Consider the following 20,899-nt stretch of genomic DNA (forward strand, 5'->3'; position numbering starts at 1 on the left):
ATTGGAGAACATCCATACACATACTTCTTGGAAATCACAAGGAACATTGTAATGAAGCTTCCTACACTTAGCATTAACTCAAACTTTTTTTTAAACTGTATAATTTTTCATTGAGGTAACACTGGTTTACAAAACTGTATGTAACTTAGGGGTATACAGGGTCTCATCTTCAGATGTCTGTTCACACAACACAACTACCACCAAAACACACTGTCTTGCACTGTAGTCCATTGGACCCCCTCTGGTAGCACCAATTCAGTGGTCATATTTCTAGAGATTGTATTGTTTATATAAGTGGAATCAACTAGTATTTATCTTTCTCCTTCTGACTTACTGTGCTTAGTGTAACCCCCCACCCCCCAGTCTATTTATTTTGTCACAGTGGCAAGATTTCATTTTTTCTTTTTTTTAAATATTTTTTATTTATTTGTTGATTTATTTATATTTATACAAGCACTGGGTACAGTCAGAAGCACGGGAGGGTGAGAGAATTCACCAGAGCCAGAGCGGGGAGCAGAGCAGGCAGAACGATCGAAGTACACTGCTGAGGGGAGCAGCGGGCAGCAGGAGAGGTCTGCGTGCCATGCAGGACCCTCCTCCAGTGGCTGGGGAGCAGTCGGGGATCGAACCAGCGCTGCAGAGGCTGCGGTCAGCTTCGCAACCCAACGCTCAACCGCTGCGCCACTGGGGAGGCCCTCATTTTTTTTCTTTATTTGCTGAGTAATATTCCATTGTGGATATGCACCTCATCTGTTGTTTAGCAAGTAGGTTGTTTCCACAATATGGCTATTGAAAATAGTGCTGCAGTGAACATAGAAGGGCATATGTCCCTTTGAATTAGTGTTTTGTATTCTTCAGGTAGATACCTGGAAGTGGAATTGCTGGATCATATGGTAGGTCTATTTGTAATATTTTGAGAAATCTTCATAGTGTTTTCCATAGGGGCTGGACCAGTCTATATGCCACCAACTCTGTATGAAAATTCCTTTTTCTTTGCACAAATGTCATTTCTCGTCTTTTTGATAGAGGTATTTCTCACAAGTATAAGATGGTATATTACTGCAGTTTTGGCTTGCATTTCCTTTATAAGCGATGATGTGCATTTTTTTTAAAGATTTATTTATTTATGATTACAAGAGCTGGGGTACAGGCCAGGTGTGTGATAGGTGAGAGGATTCACCAGACAGAGTGGAGAACAGAACAGGCAGAAAGACCGAAGTACACTGCTGAGGGGAGCAGCGGGTGAGTCAGTAGAGGTCTGCTGTACCATGTGGGTAGCTCCCTGCCTGGGGGTTGAACTCACACGAAGAGACTGCAGACAGCGTCACAGCACTGTGCTCAACCCCTTGCACCACCAGGGAGGCCCAATGATGACCATTTTTTTTTAAAGATTTATTTATTTATTTATTATACAAGAACCAGAGTACAGTCCAGATGTGTGGGAGGGTGAGAGAATTCACCAGAGCCAGAGCGGGGAGCAGAACAGGCAGACTGATGAAGTACACTGCTGAGGGGAGCAGCGGGCAGCAGGAGAGGTCTGCGTGCCAGTGGCGGGGGATAGAACTGGCGCTGTAGAGGCTGCGGGCAGCTTTGCAAACCAGTGCTCAACCGCTGCTCCACTGGGGAGGCCCTGATGAGCATTTTTTATATGCTTATTGAAGATCTATATGTTGGCTTTGGGGAAGTGTTTATTAGCACTTCATTGGATTAGTTTTCTTTTTATTGGGTTGTATGAGTTCTTGGTAGATCTTAATTATCAACCCCTTGTCGCATATTTGATGTGCAGATATTTTCTTTCAGTCAGTTAGGCGTTTCTTCATTATAATGATAGTTTCATTTTTACTTTTTGTTTTCCTTGTTGTTGTTGAGCCCCCAAAGACATCCCTGAAGCCAGTGATGTGAAATGTTTTGCCTGTGCTTTATTCAATTTTATGATTTCAGGTTTGAACACCCAACTCTTTAGTCCACTTTGAACCATTGTTACTGTTTTATGTACGGTATAAGATAGTGGTCTTGTTTCACTCTTTTGCATATGACTGTCCTGTTTTCCAACACCATACATCGAAGAGACTTTCCTTTCTCCTTTGTGTACTCTTGCTTACTTTCTGGTAAATTACCTGTCCATATAAAGTATGAGTTTATTTCTGCTCTCAATTATTTTCTATTCATCTGTTCATTTTTATTCTAATATCATACTGTTTTACTTACTATAGTAATTGGACAGCTGAGGGGCTGATTTTTGCAATTGCTCTATTAAAAATTATGGGCAGAGTTCTCTTATGTGACCAGTTTATTAGTTTATGGAACAAAGATTAATTTCTTTATCTTGACAGAATATTCTTACTGGCCTTGTAGCTGATAGACAAATCTAATCTTTTTTTTTTTTTAAATGAATACCTTTTACATTTCAAGCACATGCTCAAAGTACTCTAAAAAATTTGATCATCTTCTGTGAAATCCAGTAAAATGTTGACATTTAATTGGAATAATTGTTCAGGAAAGTTCAAATGAATGCCTACTGCTACCATGTAAGTAAACACAGATCTGGTGCTGACTGCTCTCAAGAAATATGTAGGAAAATGTTAAGATTCCATTATCCTTGCAATATGGATAAATTTGTCTCTTCATTTGCACAGTTTGAGGCAATGCTAAGTTCCTCATCTCCTATCCAACCCACATTCCAAACCACATCAAGGGCAAACTGTGTTTCCCTTAGAAATTTTGTCATTCATTCCTAGAAATCCTCTACCTATCTGGCTTAACAAGGTATAATCCAAATAAGTTCAAGGATGTCTAGTAAGGAATTCATATGTTAATTTCTAAATTATTTCTCCATATTATTACACAAAGAAAATATTTTAGGTTGAGCCATATGAAATTGCTTTTTTTATTTAAATATTTTATTTTATATAATTCTTACATCTTTTTTCATCTTTGCACAATGTATGCATTTTCATTTTGGTTATGTTCCCCATACAATTGCACCTCTCCCCTTGTTTTGACTCTAGTCCTTCCTTTCCAAAGATGGTAAAATATTGACAATTTTATATGGTCCAACTTTATATGATAGACATTTGTGATGGGAATTAGTAAATAAAATAGAAGTTAGAGTGTCATCATATTTGACAGGAAGCAACATATGAAGTGTGCTGTGCTAAGTGCAGCATCGAATAAAGGCCATCTGACCTCACAAGACGGATTTTGGGTAAGTTCCGCATTTGACTATGATTAGTTGTGCATTTGAAAAATTTAACCTCACTGAGCCTGCTTCCTGACCTGCAGGACAGAGATAACATGTCTTACTAAGTTGCTCTTCGTTCCTAAATTCAGTGTTCTTGACAGAACACTCAGAATGATGACAAGTCTTCCATGACATAGGAGCCAAAGTTCATGGACTGTGGCAATTTCTAACGTTAGGCATACATTATCCAGTCTACCGCAGGGCTTGTCACGGTCAGTCACAGATGGTGACAAGGGACATTGGTATGAATGTCACATAGGAACAGTGTGTTTGAAATTCTAATATCCTTCCACTATCACAATCTTAATTACTATATATTTATATCTTGATATTTTGCTCTTCTATTTTGACTCTCTTCCATATGAATTTTAAAGTTTAATATCAATTTTCATAAAAATCCTACCTGGGAGTTGATTCAATTTTAATCAACCTGTCAGAATTTTCTCTTCCATTATCTTTGAATTTATTCAGATTTACTTATATATTATATAAAACCATTTAGCGAATGTTTTTTTATCCATGAAGATCTTGTACATATTTTCTTAGAATTATCCCTAGGTGACCTATAGACTGTTAATTTATATATGAATTTTTTTTACAGAGGTGTCTAATAACCTTGTTTATTATCTTCCTTTGCTAATTTTTTATCACATAATCCTGAATAGTGCTCTATGTATGTATAGTGTTGAATTACTAATGTAGACAGTCACATGCTTATCTAATGATGAGATTGTTTATCCCACTTTAATTTGTATAGCTATCTGTTTAAAATAGTTAAGAATATAGTCTTTGGAATTAGTCTACCTGGAGTAAATTATACATATGTACACTTATATATACATACACACACATATAATTAATGCACATATAGTTACTGAGTTAAAAAATTTCCTGAATTGCTTCTTCCTATGGTAAGTAAAGCCAAACATTGCTCTCATTCTTTTCTCAAGTGGTATGAATATATCTGATATTTTAGCATGCAGCTTTTATAAAGAAGATATCTACATTGACTTTTCTTCAGGACTTCTTTCAACTCACAGCAGGAATCCTAATTTATTTTAGTTTGAGCCAAGATCCTTTAGTACCAAAGGAAAGATGGTGCAAGTCCCGTGATTAACAAACACATCTTTTTCTATGTTACAGCTAAAAATCGGCATTTATATTTGATGGTATGTATTAAATTCACAGAGGTTTCAAAAAGAGAACTTGAAGAAGATTTTAAGAAACAAAGTATCAAATGTGTTTCCTTTGGTAGTTAAAAGTCTAGGCAGGCTAGCAGAGAGAACTATTTTTTTTTTTCATGTGCTCTTTTCTATATTCTTTGCCTTAAAATTATTCAGGAAATCTACTTGCAGCAATTTGGTGTCATTGTATGAGTACACACCAAGAGTCAGTTCCTTCCCATGAAGAGCTCCCTGTGTGGATTTATGTAGGACTTTTCTCTCCAATATTTACTTCTCTAATGACCTAAACTATTTGCTGAGGCCTTGTTTAGCAGCAATGATGGTGGTTTTGGGCTCACACCATGTGTGTTTCTTGATGACGTGAAAGAATCAGATATTCTGACCACGGTCAAAATCATAACTATGGATGGAAAATGAGGGGAAAATGACTAGGATTACTTTGGCACCCAATGCAATTGATACCTACTGGGCACATGTTTTGATTACATCTTCTAAGGAAAATGATCAGAGTTGAAAATATATAAAAAAAATAATGTCCAGAAGGTCAAAAACTGACCAACATATTCCTAAAGGTTTGTATTTTTTTAGTAATAGGGCTCATTTATCTGTCTAAATATACTTAAAAACAATAAAGCATTGTTTCCCTAAAAATATTTACAAATATGTCACTAATTCATTAATCTTGACCCTTTGGTTAGTTCATTCATTGATATTCATTATGTATTTGAATCAGTCTGTCAGAAATTAGGTTAGACACTAAGGATGGAGCAGGGGGACGACTCAGTCCTTCGACTTACACAATTTATGTATTAATAAGAAAGATAGATTTTGAACAAGTAATTACCCGTAAGTTGAGTATAAAATAGAAAACAAGGTGCAATGTAAGCTTACCGCAAAATGTTTTAGGCTAAGTCAAGTTAGAAGAACCAGAAGCTGATTCAGATTCTTGTGCAAGGGAAAGTGCTCTCCTCAGACACTGGAAAGGAAATGGGGGAAGTATGAGACAAAGTCTAGACAGCTCACTATTTCTAGAAGGAGGCTTCAGATGATGCTGCAAAGAACACTGAAATATCCATTATACCTAAGTGGTCATCCCGAGCCAAGTCAAGTAAGCTGGGCTTTCCTCCTGCCACACCACCTGTCATTTAAAGAACCAGATGCGGAGCAAGGGTGTGGGATGTTAGTGAGAATGTAAAATATGAGTCTGATTTCTGTATAAGTGACTCTGGTAACCTGAGAAGGGTAGGCCAATGAACAGTCACAGGTGTAACCCATTAGAGGAAAAAGCACATGAAAGCTGGAAGCAGGATAGACAGAAATATCAGAGGGATCTGAGGGTGATAGGACACAACTTCCCATTGTGCTGCTCTGATCAGCTGCATTTAACATTAAGTTTAACCTTTCACAAGTTCTTCCAGATGGTAGGTGTTATAATTTTTAGGGGAATTTTATAGGAATTAGTGGGATGACCCACACCCCTTGTTGCTGCATTTGTTCCAACACCATTGTTGATTTTCATCTTCCTTGTCCTCTATCATGTATTTTAAATTCCTCCCAATCTCAGCATTTTGGCTGGTCCAGGTGGGATGATTTAGACTTTTGTTCCATGGTCGACATGCTCTTATCAAGGCCCTAGTTACTGTAATGGCTCATTGCACAGTTGAAATGAGGTCTGGAAGCTCTAAGCATAGTTGTGGAGTGGCTTTTTTGTAATAATGAACTGGTGATGACTTTTGCTAAACATTTTTCTGTATCAACTGTGGCCATTGCCTCATTCTTTGATTATTTTAATTAGCTTTTTTTTTTTTTTTTTTTTTAGTATGTTGAGTCAACTTTGCTGACTCAGATTGGGTTTTCTGAATCAATCCTGAGATTGATTTTGGGGTGAAAGTTTATTTTAGGAATCAACATCTGTGAAAGGAAGGAAGCTCAGTTAAGTATGGAATATACTTCTTCATATTTTATTATATTCTCTGCCTTGAAGGCTACTGAATTTGATACCAATAATAATAATGACAGCATTCTAAGTCATATTTAGGTAGTATCTTATTCCATCTTTGTAATTTCAGTCTATCTCTGTGCTTCTCATAAAAATATCTGTCTAAGCCTGCCTTTTAAAAAATCAAGTATGGCAGTTTTCCCTTTCCTTTGAACAATATTTTCTTTATTAATCTACAAACAGGAAATTATTAACTAAACTTAGTTTCACAACAAAATTGAGTGCAAAATGCAGAGAATTCGTGAGTTCACATATAATTTCATTTCTTGTCTTATTGAATGATGTAGGTCATCATCAGTGCCATGTTGAAAATCAGTGGTGGGAGGGCACATCCTTGCCTTGTACCTCTCTTAGTGGGGTATGTGTACTTTCCCACTACTATGACATTTGCCGTAAGTTTTAAAGATCTTTATCAAGTTGAGGATCTTCCCCTCTATTTCTAGTTTACTGGGAGTTTTTATCTTGAATAAGTGATGGGTTTTGTCATTCTTAGCATTACTTGATATCATGTGATGGAGTATATTAACTGCTAAACAATGACCTACCCTTGAGTATCTGGGATAAGTCCTACTTCATTGTGATATGTACTTCTTTTTAAATATGGTTGTATTTGATTGGCTAATAATTTGTTGAGAATTTTTATACATGTGAAGTATTGGCCGGTAGTTTTCTTACTTTTCCCTGGTTGGTATTAGGGTATACTGGACTCTTAGAATCAGAGTAAAATATCCATACTCATTCTATCTTCTGAAAGAGATTATAGAGAAGTGGTATAATTTCCTCTTTAAATGTTTGGTATGTTACCAAATCTTTTGGGATGAGTGTTTATTTTAGAAGATTATTATTAGCTCAATTACCTAAATATAGAGCTACTCAGATTGTCTATTTCTTCCTAGATGTTTTGGAAGACTATATCTTTCAGGAAATTGATACATTTCATCTACATTATCAAATTTGTGGACATAGAGTTGTTCATAAGTTCCCTGCATCATCCTTTTAGTCTACTTTCACCTTCTGTGTCATCTCTCTTTTTTTAAATTTAGCCTGGCTAGAAGCTTGTCAAAAAAATTGATATTTTCAAACCAAGTAGAGCCTGGCTAATTTTACTTCTTTTCTTTCAAGTCTTTAAATATGATTGTCTCGATAACAAATATGAGATATACGTTGACTGCTGAAAATACACTTTTTTTTCTTTCTGTTCTTCAGGTTCAATAAATTTCTTTCCATTGTCTATCTTCATGTTTTCTGATTCTTTTTACTGCTCAAATTTGTCTTTGAATCCATCTCTTGAATTAGCTAGTTATTATAGCTTTCAGCTCCAGAATTATTTGCTGTTTTCTGTCATGTTACTCATATTTGTATTATGTTTGTATATCATGTTCTTTACTTTCTATGCAACTTTCTTTTACCATCTTTAAGATAGTTTGATTTGGGGGGCCTGGTCCAAGTTGATAGCATAGAAAGGTCCTGGGACACACCAAGTCTACATCTGTCTATGGAACAGTTCCCTCTGAAAAAGATATGTAGACTAGGTGAACAGATCCTCCACCGTAACGGATAAAAGATCCATTGAGACATGTAGGGGAGATTGAGATACAGTCTCACCAAACCCCACCTCTGGTATGGTGCCCCACAATAGAATGAGCTCACAAATCTGGAGCTTCACCCTGAGGAGCAAGGAGTTTGTGTCCCCACCCCCTGGACTTGTACCAGGAGAGGCCCCAAAACATCTGGATCTAAGTTCTACTAATTTTCATAGCCAAAGGACTTTAAGGGATGTAGGAAACTTAAGATATTCCATTTTAAATGGATCACATTGCAGACTCACTTGCCCTGGGATCCAGTGCAGAGGCAGCAGTTTGAAAATGCTCAGACTGTGTATGAGGGAGCTTCATTTGCTAATCTTGAGACATGCTAGAGGGTTGATGCTAGTTGAGACTTTACAGAGTTGGAGGTATTTGTGGGTGCCATTTGTGTGTTCTCTCTCTACCTTGATGCAAGGGCATGTATGCACCTAAGCAGCACTCTCCTACCTTGCTGAAACAGGGGGCACGAGTAGCTGTGTTACATACAAGCAGTTCTTCTTCTGCCTTTCTTCTGACAGCAGACAAGCAATCACAGCATTCACCAGCAGCTTTGAAAAAGCCAGTGGGCACATGCACACACAGCACTCTCCCATTGACTTAGTAATGCTGGTAAGCACACCCAGTTTATGAGGGGATTTTCCTTGATAGCCGGACCAAGGAGGCCTTATGTTTGAGTCCTGCAGAACTGTAACCATCAGAAAGACAGTTCCTGGCTATCTACCAACCTCAAAACATCACCCAGGAATACTGGGTATATGGTTCAGTCTTCTATGAAGGAAGTATGTTTACTTGTCTTGGAGTTTCAACTGAAGGACAGGTTTCACGTTTATCACAATACATGAGATTTCTGAGGAGTTCTCGGGAGAGGTAAGCATGGAGCCACTGTCTTTGTACTCTCCTTAACAACTGCTTCCAGTTTCTTCCAGAGAGGAGCTTGATCTGAGCCCTGAATTTTGTAACTTTGCCCAGGGGACAACCCTCCAGATCTCATAATCAGAATAACAACAGGGTTCACAACTGCAGTCCCAAGGGATTATGTGTTTGCCTACTTTAAAACTACTGCCTGACGGTATGGTTACTAATTGACCTGAAAGTAGGTGGTAACCAGGATCCTCCTTTTGGGACACTAAGAATTCCTCAACTACAGGATCTATCAAAAACAAAGCATGCTGTTTAGATAATTACAGAAGTTTGAGAGACAACCAAGAACTAGAGCAAAGTTGAACAGTAAGTTTCATCTCCTACACAGTGCTTCTCCCTCAAGACTGAGAAGGCTAGCTTGCCTATTCCATAAACATAGAAGAGAAATATATTTCAAATGAAAGAAGAAAGATCTAACTGCGAAGAATTAAAAGTTATGGTCACAAAAGATACTTGCTGAACTCAGGAGAAGAATGGATGAACAAAATGAGAACCTCAACAACGAGAGAGAAAATGTAATAAAATACAGAATAGAAATCACAAAGCTGAAGAATTCAATACTTAAGTATACACTAGAGGGGTTCAACAGCAAACTAGATGATTCAGGAAAGTGGCTCACTGATTAAGAAGACAGCATAGTGGAATTCCAGAGCAGGAAAAAATTTTAAAAAATTGTGCACAAGGGTACAACATCAAGCAGAGTAACTTTTCCATTAATTTTTCCATTATAGGCATTCCAAAAGGAGAAAGTGATAGGAAAGTTATTTGAAAAAATAATGGCTGAAAACTTTCCTAATATAAAGAAGGAAACATCTAGATTCAAGAAGTACAGGGAGTTTCAAGTAAGATAAGATCAACTAAAAGACCTACGCTCTGACACATTACTAAAATATCAAAAATGAAAGATAAACTTAAAAATACAACCTGCTCTGTAAAAAGGATGCCATAAGACAATCTGATGATTTTTCTGAAAAATCATTGCAGGTCAGAAGGAAGTAACATGATACATTCATAGCCCCATGGTATGGCTATCTTTTAGAACTGAAGACAAAGCTTTCCAGACAAGCTAAAGGAGTTCATCACACTAACCCATCCTTATAAGAAATGTTAATGAAACCAATTTAGACTAAAAAACAAAGTCACTAAGACAACATATGAAAGTAAAAGTCTCACTGGTAAAGGTAAGTGGTTATTTCCAAAGCTACCAGGAAAGGTACCAAGAAGGTTAAAAGACAAAAGTAGTGGGGAAAAAATACTCAAAGAAAACACAAAATATAATGATGAACAATGTGATATGAAAAGCATAAAAACTTGTGTGGAGGTGGGGAATGTTTAGAGTGCATTCAAACTGAAGTCACTATCAACTTAAAACACACATTTGTAACTGTTATATATGAATCTCAGTGTAATCTGAAAGAAAAAAAACCAATAGCAGTTATACAAAAGACAATGTTTTCTAAAGGAATCTAAGCATAACACTAAAGTCAGTCATGAAACCAACCAGGGAAGAGAGTAAGAAAATGTAAGAGAGGAACAATAAAAACCTCTAACCAGAAAACAACAATGGCATTAACTAGTACCTATCAATAATCATCTTAAATATTAATGAATTATTCACCAATAAAAAATATAGTGACTAGGGCCTCCCCAGTGGCGCAGCAGTTGAGCACTGGGTTGCGAAGCTGCCCGCAGCCTCTGCAGCACCGGTTCGATCCCCGGTTGCTCCCCCGGCCTGGTACCAGAGGAGGGTCCCACATGGCGTGCAGACCTCTCCTGCCGCCCGCTGCTCCCCTCAGCAGTGTACTTCGATCCTTCTGCCTGCTCTGCTCCCTGCTCTGACTCTGGTGAATTCTCTCACCCTCCGCGTTTCTGACTATACCCAGTGCTTGTATAAATAAATAAATAAATAAATAAATAAATAAATAAATATTTAAAAAATATATAGTGACTAAATAGATAAAATAACAACATACCTCTGTGAATATGTGAGGACACACAGAGAGACTGAAAGTGAAGGATGGAAAAAGATATTCCATGTAAATGGAAACAAAAAGCTAATTACCCATACTCACACCAGACAAAATAGGCTGTAATAAAAGACAAAGTGTATAATGATAAAAGGGTTAGTCCAACAAAAGAATTTAATATTTACAAATATTAACAGACCTAAAGGGAGAGGTTGACAAATAAAATTAGATGTTAATCATCCATTAATGTCAATATATATAGATCATTCAGACAGAAAATCAATAGGGAAATACTGACTTTAAATCACATTAGATGATATTGACTTAACAGTAAACAGTTGACCCCTGAACAACATGGGTTTAAATTGTGTGGGTCGGGCCTCCCCAGTGGTGCAGCGGTTGAATGCTTGGCTGCGAAACTGCCTACAGCCTCTGCAGCACCTGTTCAATCCCCAGCCACCCGGTGAGGGTCCCACCTGGCGTGCAGACCTCTCCTGCAGTGCTTGCTGCTCCCCTCAGCAGTGTATTTCGTCAGTCTGCCTGTTCTGTTCCCCGCTCTGGCTCTGGTGAATTCTCTCACCCTCCCACATTTCTGACTGTACCCAGTGCTTGTATAAATGAATAAATAAATCTTTAAAAATAAATAAATAAATAAATTGTGTGGGTCCACTTACATACAGATTTACCTGTGAACGGATAACAAACTTTTAGTATTTTATATGTGTTTTCTCAACATTCTTTTCTCTAGCTTACTTTAGGAATAGAGTGTATAATACATGTAACATACCAAATACACGATTGACTTATCAGTAAGGTTTCAGATCAACAGCAGGTTATTAGTTGATTTTTGATTGTAAGGGAGGGAAGGTTGGTGACCTTAACCTCTGTGTTGTTCAAGGGTCAGCTGTATACAGAAATAATGAAGTTCAAAGGAGAAATGAATGAAATACATACTAACAAAGACAACAGGAAAAAAAGACAACCAAACCTTTAGCTATCACCAATAAAAAAGGGCTGAAATAAAATCGTAAATGAAGGAGAAGTTACAGCTAATATCACTGAAATATAACAGTATCCTAAGAGGATACTGTGAACAATTTAATACAAAAAATTTGACAACTAGAAGAAATGCATAAATTCTTAGATGTGTACAATCTTCTAAGAGTTAATCATGAAGAAATAGAAAATCTGAATAGACTCATCACTGAGGAAGAGACTGAATAATAAAAAAGTTCCCCAATAAATAGAATTTCAGGACCAGACAGCCATACTAGACAACTCTAGCACTCAAAGGCAATTTAAAAATAGAATTTCAGGACCAGACAGCCATACTAGACAACTCTAGCACTCAAAGGCAATTTAAAACCTATATTCCTTAAACTTTTCCAAAATATTGGAGTGGATTAAACACTTCCAAATTCATTTTGTATGGCCATCATTACTAATAGAAGAACCAGACAAAGGCATCATACAAAGAAAAATAGTCAATATCCTTGCTGGTCACAGATGCAAATATCCTCAACAAAACAATAGCAAACAATTCACCAATACAAAGATTGTACACTATATTCAAGTGGGCTTTAATGTAGGGATGCAAGGATGGTCCAATACCTATAAATCAATCAAAATGCATCACATTAAGAAAATGAAATGTTAAAAACCAATCATCTCAACAGATGTGAAAAAAACATTTGATAAATTTAACATCAATTCATGACAAAAACTTTCAATAAAATGAATATAGAGGGAACATACATCAACATAATACATGTCATAAATGAAACACCCACAGCTGACAACATACTCAACAGTGAAATCTGAAAGCTTTTTCTGTATTTCCAGGGATAAGACAGGGATTCTTACTCTCCCCAATTTTATCCAACACATTAGTAGAAGTACTTGCTAGAAAAATTAGGCAGGTAATTGGAATGTAAAGTTGTCTCTCTTTGAAGATGACATAATTTATATTCAGAAAATCCTAAAGACACCAAAAAACTGTTAGAACTAACAAATTCAGTAAAGTTGTATGGTACAAAATCAAAGCACAAACATCAGAAGTATTTCTTTACATTAACAACAAGCCATCAGAAAGAGAAATTAATTAAACGTACTTGTTTACAATTGCATTAAAAAGGATCCTAGATCATGACCAAGTGGAGTTTATTCCAATAATTCCAGGATGGGATAACAAAGTCAAAGTAATTCACCACTTTGGTAAAAGGAAAGATAAAATCATATCAAGAGAAAATATTTGACAATATTTAACATCCATTTATGATTTTACAAAAACAAAATTGGGATAAAAGAAATATACCTCAAGAATAAGGCAAAACCATGGCTTATATATGCAAAATGGTTAAAAATTGAAAGCTTCTCTTCTAAGTGCAGATACAAGACAAGGATGTCCAGTCTAAACACTGAAACTCATTATATTGGGTTGACGACCATAGATGGGTTACGGTAAAATAGCTGAAGAGTTGTGAACCTATACCCCTAATGCATATAGTGTTGTATACCAACATGAACTAAATAAAGAATACAATTAAACATCTAGTAATAAAATTAACATGTGAAAAACTTGTATACTGAAAACTGTATACAATGATAAAGGACCTTGAAGACAGAAAGAAATGGAAAGATATTCTGTGCTCATGGATTCGAAATAATAACATAAAGAAAATGTCCATATGAACACAAAGTAATCTACAGAGTGAATGCAGTCCCTATCAAATTCTAATGGATTTTTTGCAAAATAGAACACCACAAAATTTATAAGGAGCCATAAAAGGCTCTGACTAGCTAAAGCAATCATGAGAAAGTAAAATGCTAGAGGCAGACTTCCTGATTTCAACCTGTATCACACAAGTTGCATTGCATACATTGTTTGCATACAACATGTATCGCACAGGTTGAAATCAAAACAGTACTGTGCTGGCATATAAACAAAAACATACATCAGTAGAACAGAGAGTGGGAGCCCAGAAAAAAAATCTACCAAAAAATTGACCATTAATTGTCAATTAATTCATGACAAAGGAGGGAAGAATATATGTGGAGCAAGAACTCTCATCAGTAAATAGAGTTGGGGGCACTGGAGAGCAGCATACAAAAGAATAAAATTGGACCACTATCTTACTCCATTAATGAGTTAACTGAAAATAGATTAGAGTTGAATGGGAGTGTCTATGAATTTTATGGTTAAATAAAACATGTAGTTTGGGAGCTGAAATTTTTTAAATGCTTCTAAAAAATAGAAGCAAAGATATCTAGATGAAGTAGGTCTACATCAAACTAAGAATTTACTACCCAGCAAAGGAAAACATACGAAAAGATAGCCTACCGAATGGGACAAGCTATTTCCAAGTTATGTCTGATAAGGGGTTAATATGTCAAATATATAAAGCATTTACAAAATTCAGTAGAAAAATTATATTAAGGGCCTCCCCTGGTGGCGCAGCAGTTGAGCACTGGGCTGCGAGGCTGCCCGCAACCTCTGCAGCACCGGTTTGATCCCCCGCCACCAGTGAGGGTCCCACATGGCACGTGGAACTGTCCTGCCGCCCACTGCTCCCCTCAGCAGTGTATTTTGTCCATCTGCCTGTTCTGTTCCCCGCTCTGGCTCTGGTGAATTCTCTCACCCTCCTGCGTGTCTGACTGTACCCAGTGCTTGTGTGGATAAATTAATAAATCTTAAAAAAAAAAAAAAAGAAAAGAAAAATTGTATTAAAGGCAGGCAGAGGATCTAAATAAACATTTTTTCCAAGACATACAGATATCACCTTACCATACGTGTTAGAATTGCTATTATAAAAAAAGAAAAGAAATAACAAGATTGTCTAAGAATTCCCTTAATCAGACAGCATTGGTGGGAATATAAATTGGTGCAGCCACTACGGCAAATATGGGTATTCCTCAAAAAATTAAAACTAGCACTGCCATGTGATCCATCAACTCCACATCTGGTTATCCAAACAAAACAAAAACACTAATTCAAAATGTTACATGAACACTTGCACTCCCCATGATCATCACAGCGCTATTTACAATGACCAAATTGGAATATTTGCAATAGGGAGACTTGGAAGTAACTAATGCACCTAATAATGGATGAATGAAGTAGTTGTGGTGTGCACACACTCACACAAGCACACACTCACAATGGAACACTACTTAAAAAAATGGATGACTGGATTATTTTCTTTGTTTTTGTTGAGTATCATCAGCTCTTTGTAGATTTTTGTGATCAGTCCTTTAACATTAGTGTTGTATACAAAAATTTTCTCCCAGACGGTGGGGTTTCTCTTTGTTTTGGTTATTGTCTCTTTTGCTGTGCAGAAGCTCTTTAATTTGATGTAGTCCCAGCTGTTTATCTTTGCCTTCATTATCACTGTTTTGGGTGATGTGTCTGTAAAGATGTCTTTGAGGTGCATGTCATGTAGTGTTTCGCCTATATTTCCTTCTATGTATTTTATGGTTTCAGGTCTTATGTCCAGTTCTTTGATCCATTTTGAGTTGGTTTTTGTGCATAGTGTGAGGTAGTAGTCAAGCTTCATTCTTTTGCATGTAGAAAATAATCCAGTCAAAAAATGGGCAGAAGAGCTAAAAAGAAACTTCTCTGAAGAGGAAATGCAAATGGCCAACAGGCATATGAAAAAATGTTCAACATCACTTGTAATCAGGGAAATGCAAATCAAAACTACCATGAGATACCATCTTACACCAGTGAGAATGGCACATATTAAAAAAAACTAGCTACAACAAATGTTGGCAAGGTTGTGGAGAAAAAGGAACTCTTCTGCAAAGCAAAAATCAAAATCAACAAGCAACTATAAACCAGAGACACACTATGGGAGGGAGGGGCTGGGAGAGGAAGGACTAGGGTCAAAATAAGGGAGGGTACAATTGTATGGGGAATATAACCAAAATGAAAATGCATACATTGTGCAAAAATGAAAAATGATGTAAGAATTATATAAAATAAAATTAAATAAATAATAATAAATAATTAACTGAAAAAAATTGATGCAATCCTGCCATAGGTGGGCCTTGAGTGAGTAATACTAGGAGAAAAAAATCAGACAGGAAAAAATACATAATTTCACTTAGATGTAGAGTCTAAAAATAAATGAACAAACAACAAAACTTAGAGATATAGCCAAAATGGATGAAGAGGTTTTACAGGGTAAATTCTAAAACTTAACTGTGGGAGGTTACAGATGGTAACTAAACTTACAGGGGAGATGTGGGTTAAGTAGGGGGGAAAAGCTTCAGGCTTTCCCACCCTCCCACTGTGCATGTGCACTTGGCCAAAAGGCGTGGCGCCGTGTGGCAGTGGCATGACGTGTGTGGTGTGACGTGCATGGCATGGCGCGGTGTGGCACAGCGCAGTGCGATGCGGTGCAGTGCTGAGGACGGAGGAGTGCAGTGGAGTGGACGGAGGAGTGCTGCGGAGAGTGGCAGAGTGCGACGGAGTATGGCGACGACAAACAGCAGAGAGCATGAAGACACCAACAGGGCTGCTAGAACCGGTAATGAATCTACCTGGTATGGGTTGGTTGCTCTACATTTGGCATAGACGGCAGGACGGTTCAAAGCAGGATGGTTCGGCACAAACGGGTATGGAACCCTTTGAAACTTGGGGAGGGATTGCAGGATGGCCAGCCACAAGCAGATGGTACGCAGTGGCCAGCCTCCTCTCCCAGTGGGCACTTCCCCAGGAATGGCCAGAGATGATGGATCCCCGGTGCAGTTGCAACAGGCCCTGTACGAAATAGAAGAGACCTTGGATGGATATAGTGCCCGTGAAGTGGCAGGGGCCGTGGGATGGGTGTTTGTCACAGCTCTGCGAGAGTCCAGGCAGAAAGAGCAATCCAGGATCCAGCAAGTACGGGATGAGATGCGGGAAGAGATGCAGAAACTGCAACAACATTTGAGGATTCTGGAGGAAGAAGTTCGGAGAAACCAACCCGCCCTTCCGGAGATGCCCAATCCTTCTCAGGAGAGGAGGAGAGGGAGGCTGATCCCATGCTCTGGGCATGCCTGGTGGTGACTCAGAAAATGAAGCAACAGCGGCCCATGGCCACAGCGGGTGAGGCTGCTGGACCACCACAAATGACAGACTTTACTACGTGCTGACCATACATCCAGGCGGAACTGGTGGACTTGGGCAAACAGTTCTGCCAGAAACCAGGGGAACCCTTGGCAGCCTGGCTGTTATGTCTGTGGGACCTGGGGGTGGATGGGATTATTCGCACGGCACAAGAGATGGAGACACTGGCCTCAGTGACTTTACACCCATCCTTGAGACAGAGACTGCAGAATAGCCAGCAATATGGCCAGGGAGATCACACTGTGCTGGAATGGATAATGGCTGCCATACGAACAATATGGGCTGATGCAGGAGACGTGCCGGAGACAGTGAGCAGATGGCAGACGTACCCTGAGCTGGCACAGGTACTTTAGGAATTGGGGATGCTGCAGACCATGTTCAATGTGAGTACTCATTGTCCTGATGATGAGCGTTTCACAGCAGGGATGAGAGACTTGGTATTAAAGAGTGGCCCATCATCCTCATTTGGATCCCTCATGGCAGTTCTAACACCCTTTGTGGGACGCCAGATACACGATGTCACAACAATGATAGCCAGCTTGGGCAAAGTTGAGAGCTGGCACTCTCAAACTCAGAAAGGAATACTGGTAATTGTTGAAAGGTCAAAAGGAATGCCAAGGAGGGCAATGAAGTCTCTTGGCATCACAGAACCTGTGAAAGTTACCCGTAACCAAATGTGGAAAGATTTAGAGAGAGCAGGTGTAGATCGCACTAAAATACATGCGAAGCCCAATGCATATTTGTTAGAATTATGGAAGCAACTGCAAGAGGACCAGAGGCACACGCCTGTGAGAAGGACTGCTGCTAGGGGAATCCTGGAAGCTTCAGGCACGTGCCCTGCACCTGGAAGACCACTTGCTGCCGACCCCATCCTCGGGCGATGGCCTGATCACTTTCGAATAGGGTGAGGGCCAAGGCACCCATCCACGGGGGATGGGTAGGGACGGGAGGCCACAAGTGGAGCTTGCCATCCACTTGTCCCCGACTAACATGCAAAGAGTTTTGGCTTTGGTAGACACAGGAGCAGAATGTACTCTGCTCTATGGAAATCCAGAAAAATTTCAAGTGTCTACTTGTTACACTGATGGCTATGGAGGTCAGAGTGTCAAGGTGATAGCAGTGGGACTACCCTGGAGAATTGGGCAATTACCCCCCAAGGAGTATAAAATATAAGTATCACCCATCCCGGAGTGCATCTTGGGGGTGGATGTACTATGTGGCTTATGTCTAGAGACCACAGCTGGAGAGTTTCGCCTTAGAGTGTGTGTGGTAAAGGCAGTGGTGCAAGGACATGCCAAGCATCCACCCATACAACTGCCAGTCCCTAGATGAGTGACTAATACCAAGCAATATCGGCTGCCTGGAGGCCACAAAGAAAATACAGGCACAATATCAGAATTGGAAAAAGTGGGCATTGTGCGAACTGCCCACAGCCCCTATAATTTGCTGGTGTGGCTGGTGAAGAAGCCCGATGGCTCTTGGGGCATGACAGTGGATTATCGTGAGTTAAATAAAGTAGATTGCCCCTCACATGCTGCTGTGCCTTCAGTAGCAGACTTGATGGATCGTCTGAGCTATGAGCTAGGCATGTATCATTTTGTAGCTGATCCGGAAAATGCTTTTTTTTTTTTTTTTTTTGATAGATATAGCTCCAGAGAGTGAAGACGTGAAGACCAGTTTGCCTTCACGTGGGAAGGCCGGCAATGGACATTTACTGTGCTTCCACAGGGCTACCTGCACAGCCCTACTCTGTGCCATGGGCTGGTGGCAGCAGATTTGGCCTGGTGGGAGGGGCCGTCTTCAGTGAGTTTGTATCATTACATTGATGACATTTTATTGACTAGTGACTCTCTTGCAGATTTGGAAAAGGCAGTACCTCTCCTATTGACACACCTGAGAACATGTGGCTGGGCAATTAACAAAAGCAAACTGCAGGGGCCTGGACTGTCAGTTATGTTCTTGGGGGTTGTTTGGTCGGTAAGACAAAGGTTATCCCTGATGCTATGATAGATAAAGTACAAGCTTACCCCACTCCAATCACAGTGAAGCAGCTGCAAGCCTTTCTGGGCCTGCTGGGTTCCTGGAGGGCATTTATACCTCACATGGCCTAGCTCCTATGACCCTTGTATATGTTGATATATAAGGGGGCCAGGTGGGATTGGTCAGCTGAGGCAGATGCAGCATTTGCCACAGCCAGTCGAACTATAAAGACTGTTCAGGCCTTGCAAGTTTTTAACCCAGCCCGACCCTGTGAGCTAGATGTGCATGTTACTCAGGAAGGGTTGGGTGGGGTCTCTGGCAGAAATCAGAGAGGCTACAACAGCCTATTGGCTTCTGGCCCCAACTCTGGAAGGGGGCTGAGGTTAGGTATCCCTTAATTGAAAAAGTCAGCTGCGGTATATGCAGCCTTACTAGCTACTGAAAGTATAACTGCCACAGCTCCTGTCTTAGTGAGAACAACTTACCCAATAGCTGGATGGGTACCAGACTGGATGACAAAACCCCATAGTGATACTGCTCAAACGCCCACCTTGGCAAAGTGGGGAGCATACCTAGAACAGCGCTGCACCCTGTCAACTAGCCCCTTAAGGGCGGAGTTGCAGGAGTGCTGCAGGAGGCCTTGTTGCTCCAGCCAGATAGGATACTGACAAGCAGCAAAGAAAAAAGGCCTCACACCGTGGGGCTGAAGATCTGGCATCCCTTTGCTTTTTGTTCTTGCTCATAGAGAAAAAAAAATTTATCAAAAAGTATATTAGGCAATAAATTATATATATAATCAAAAAGTATATTAGGCAATAAATTATATACATCAGCATAAGTAAATAGCACAAAAAATTGTTTGTTTAAAAATTAGTTGTTGGGCAGTTTGGCCCACTTGACAATGGGAGATGGTTTATTAAACACACCTGACAAACATTACAATACAATAATTATAATAGGTCCTTCTTTTGCCTTCTCTTAAAGTTTCTTGGAAAAGTTTTTAAACGAAGCTATTTGAGTTAAGGAGTTTCTAGGTAAAGAAAGTTCTGATAGCTGGGTAGCAGCCAGCCCCTGCTGTGAAGGCCATTGAGAATAAGAAAAGTCTTTTTTTGCTTAGGCTTTGGCTGATAGGGATGTACTGGTGGCTATCTACTGTCTTAGGTTATTGTTTAGCTAAAACAATGAATTTTAGTGTAAGACTTAGTTTTTTATTAACCTTGAAGTTTGCCTTCTTACTAAAAACACGTAGTGGCCAAAAGCCCATAAAAAAAGAAATGCACTAATTGTTTCTGCTTTGTTTCTATGCACTTGATAATGTAATCTCAATGCTTGCAAAAAATGTATAAATAAAGAACCTGCTGAGCCTTTCGGCAGAAGATACTAACACCTCACCAAGTGTCGGTGTCTTCTCATTCCCTTCCCCTCAGTCCCTAAGTTTCAGTTCATTCGTATTCGCCGAGGCCGTCTCATCCTTTCAGAAACCCTGACAGGACATTTTGCCGGAGGCTGGTCCCCGGCACAGGAGGTTCTTGGTCCGGTGACATATGTCAGTATGGAACCCACTTCAGAAGCCTGTGTAGAAGCTGAACCTGAAGCTAGTCCCTACAAGGAGGGACGAGCACCAATTCCAGCAAAGTCCTGGTATACGGACAGCTCCAGCTGGGGCCAGCCAGCATCTTGGACAGCTGTGACCGTATACCCAGAAATAGACACTATTTGATGTGAAACCGGGACAGGAAAGAGCAGCCCATGGGCTGAACTGCTAGCTATATGGATTGTGGTGGTCCATGAGCCTTCCCCTCTAGTAATTTGTATGGACAGTTGGGCTGTGTACAGGGGCCTGACACTGTGGATTTCCACGTGGAATCTAAATGACTGGACAGTCATGCATCAGCCATTGTGCGGCCAGGCC

This window comes from Talpa occidentalis, unplaced genomic scaffold (genome assembly GCF_014898055.3).
Source record: "Talpa occidentalis isolate TD23 unplaced genomic scaffold, MPIMG_talOcc4v2.1 talOcc4.5, whole genome shotgun sequence".
In the NCBI taxonomy this organism is placed as follows: Eukaryota; Metazoa; Chordata; class Mammalia; order Eulipotyphla; family Talpidae; genus Talpa; species Talpa occidentalis.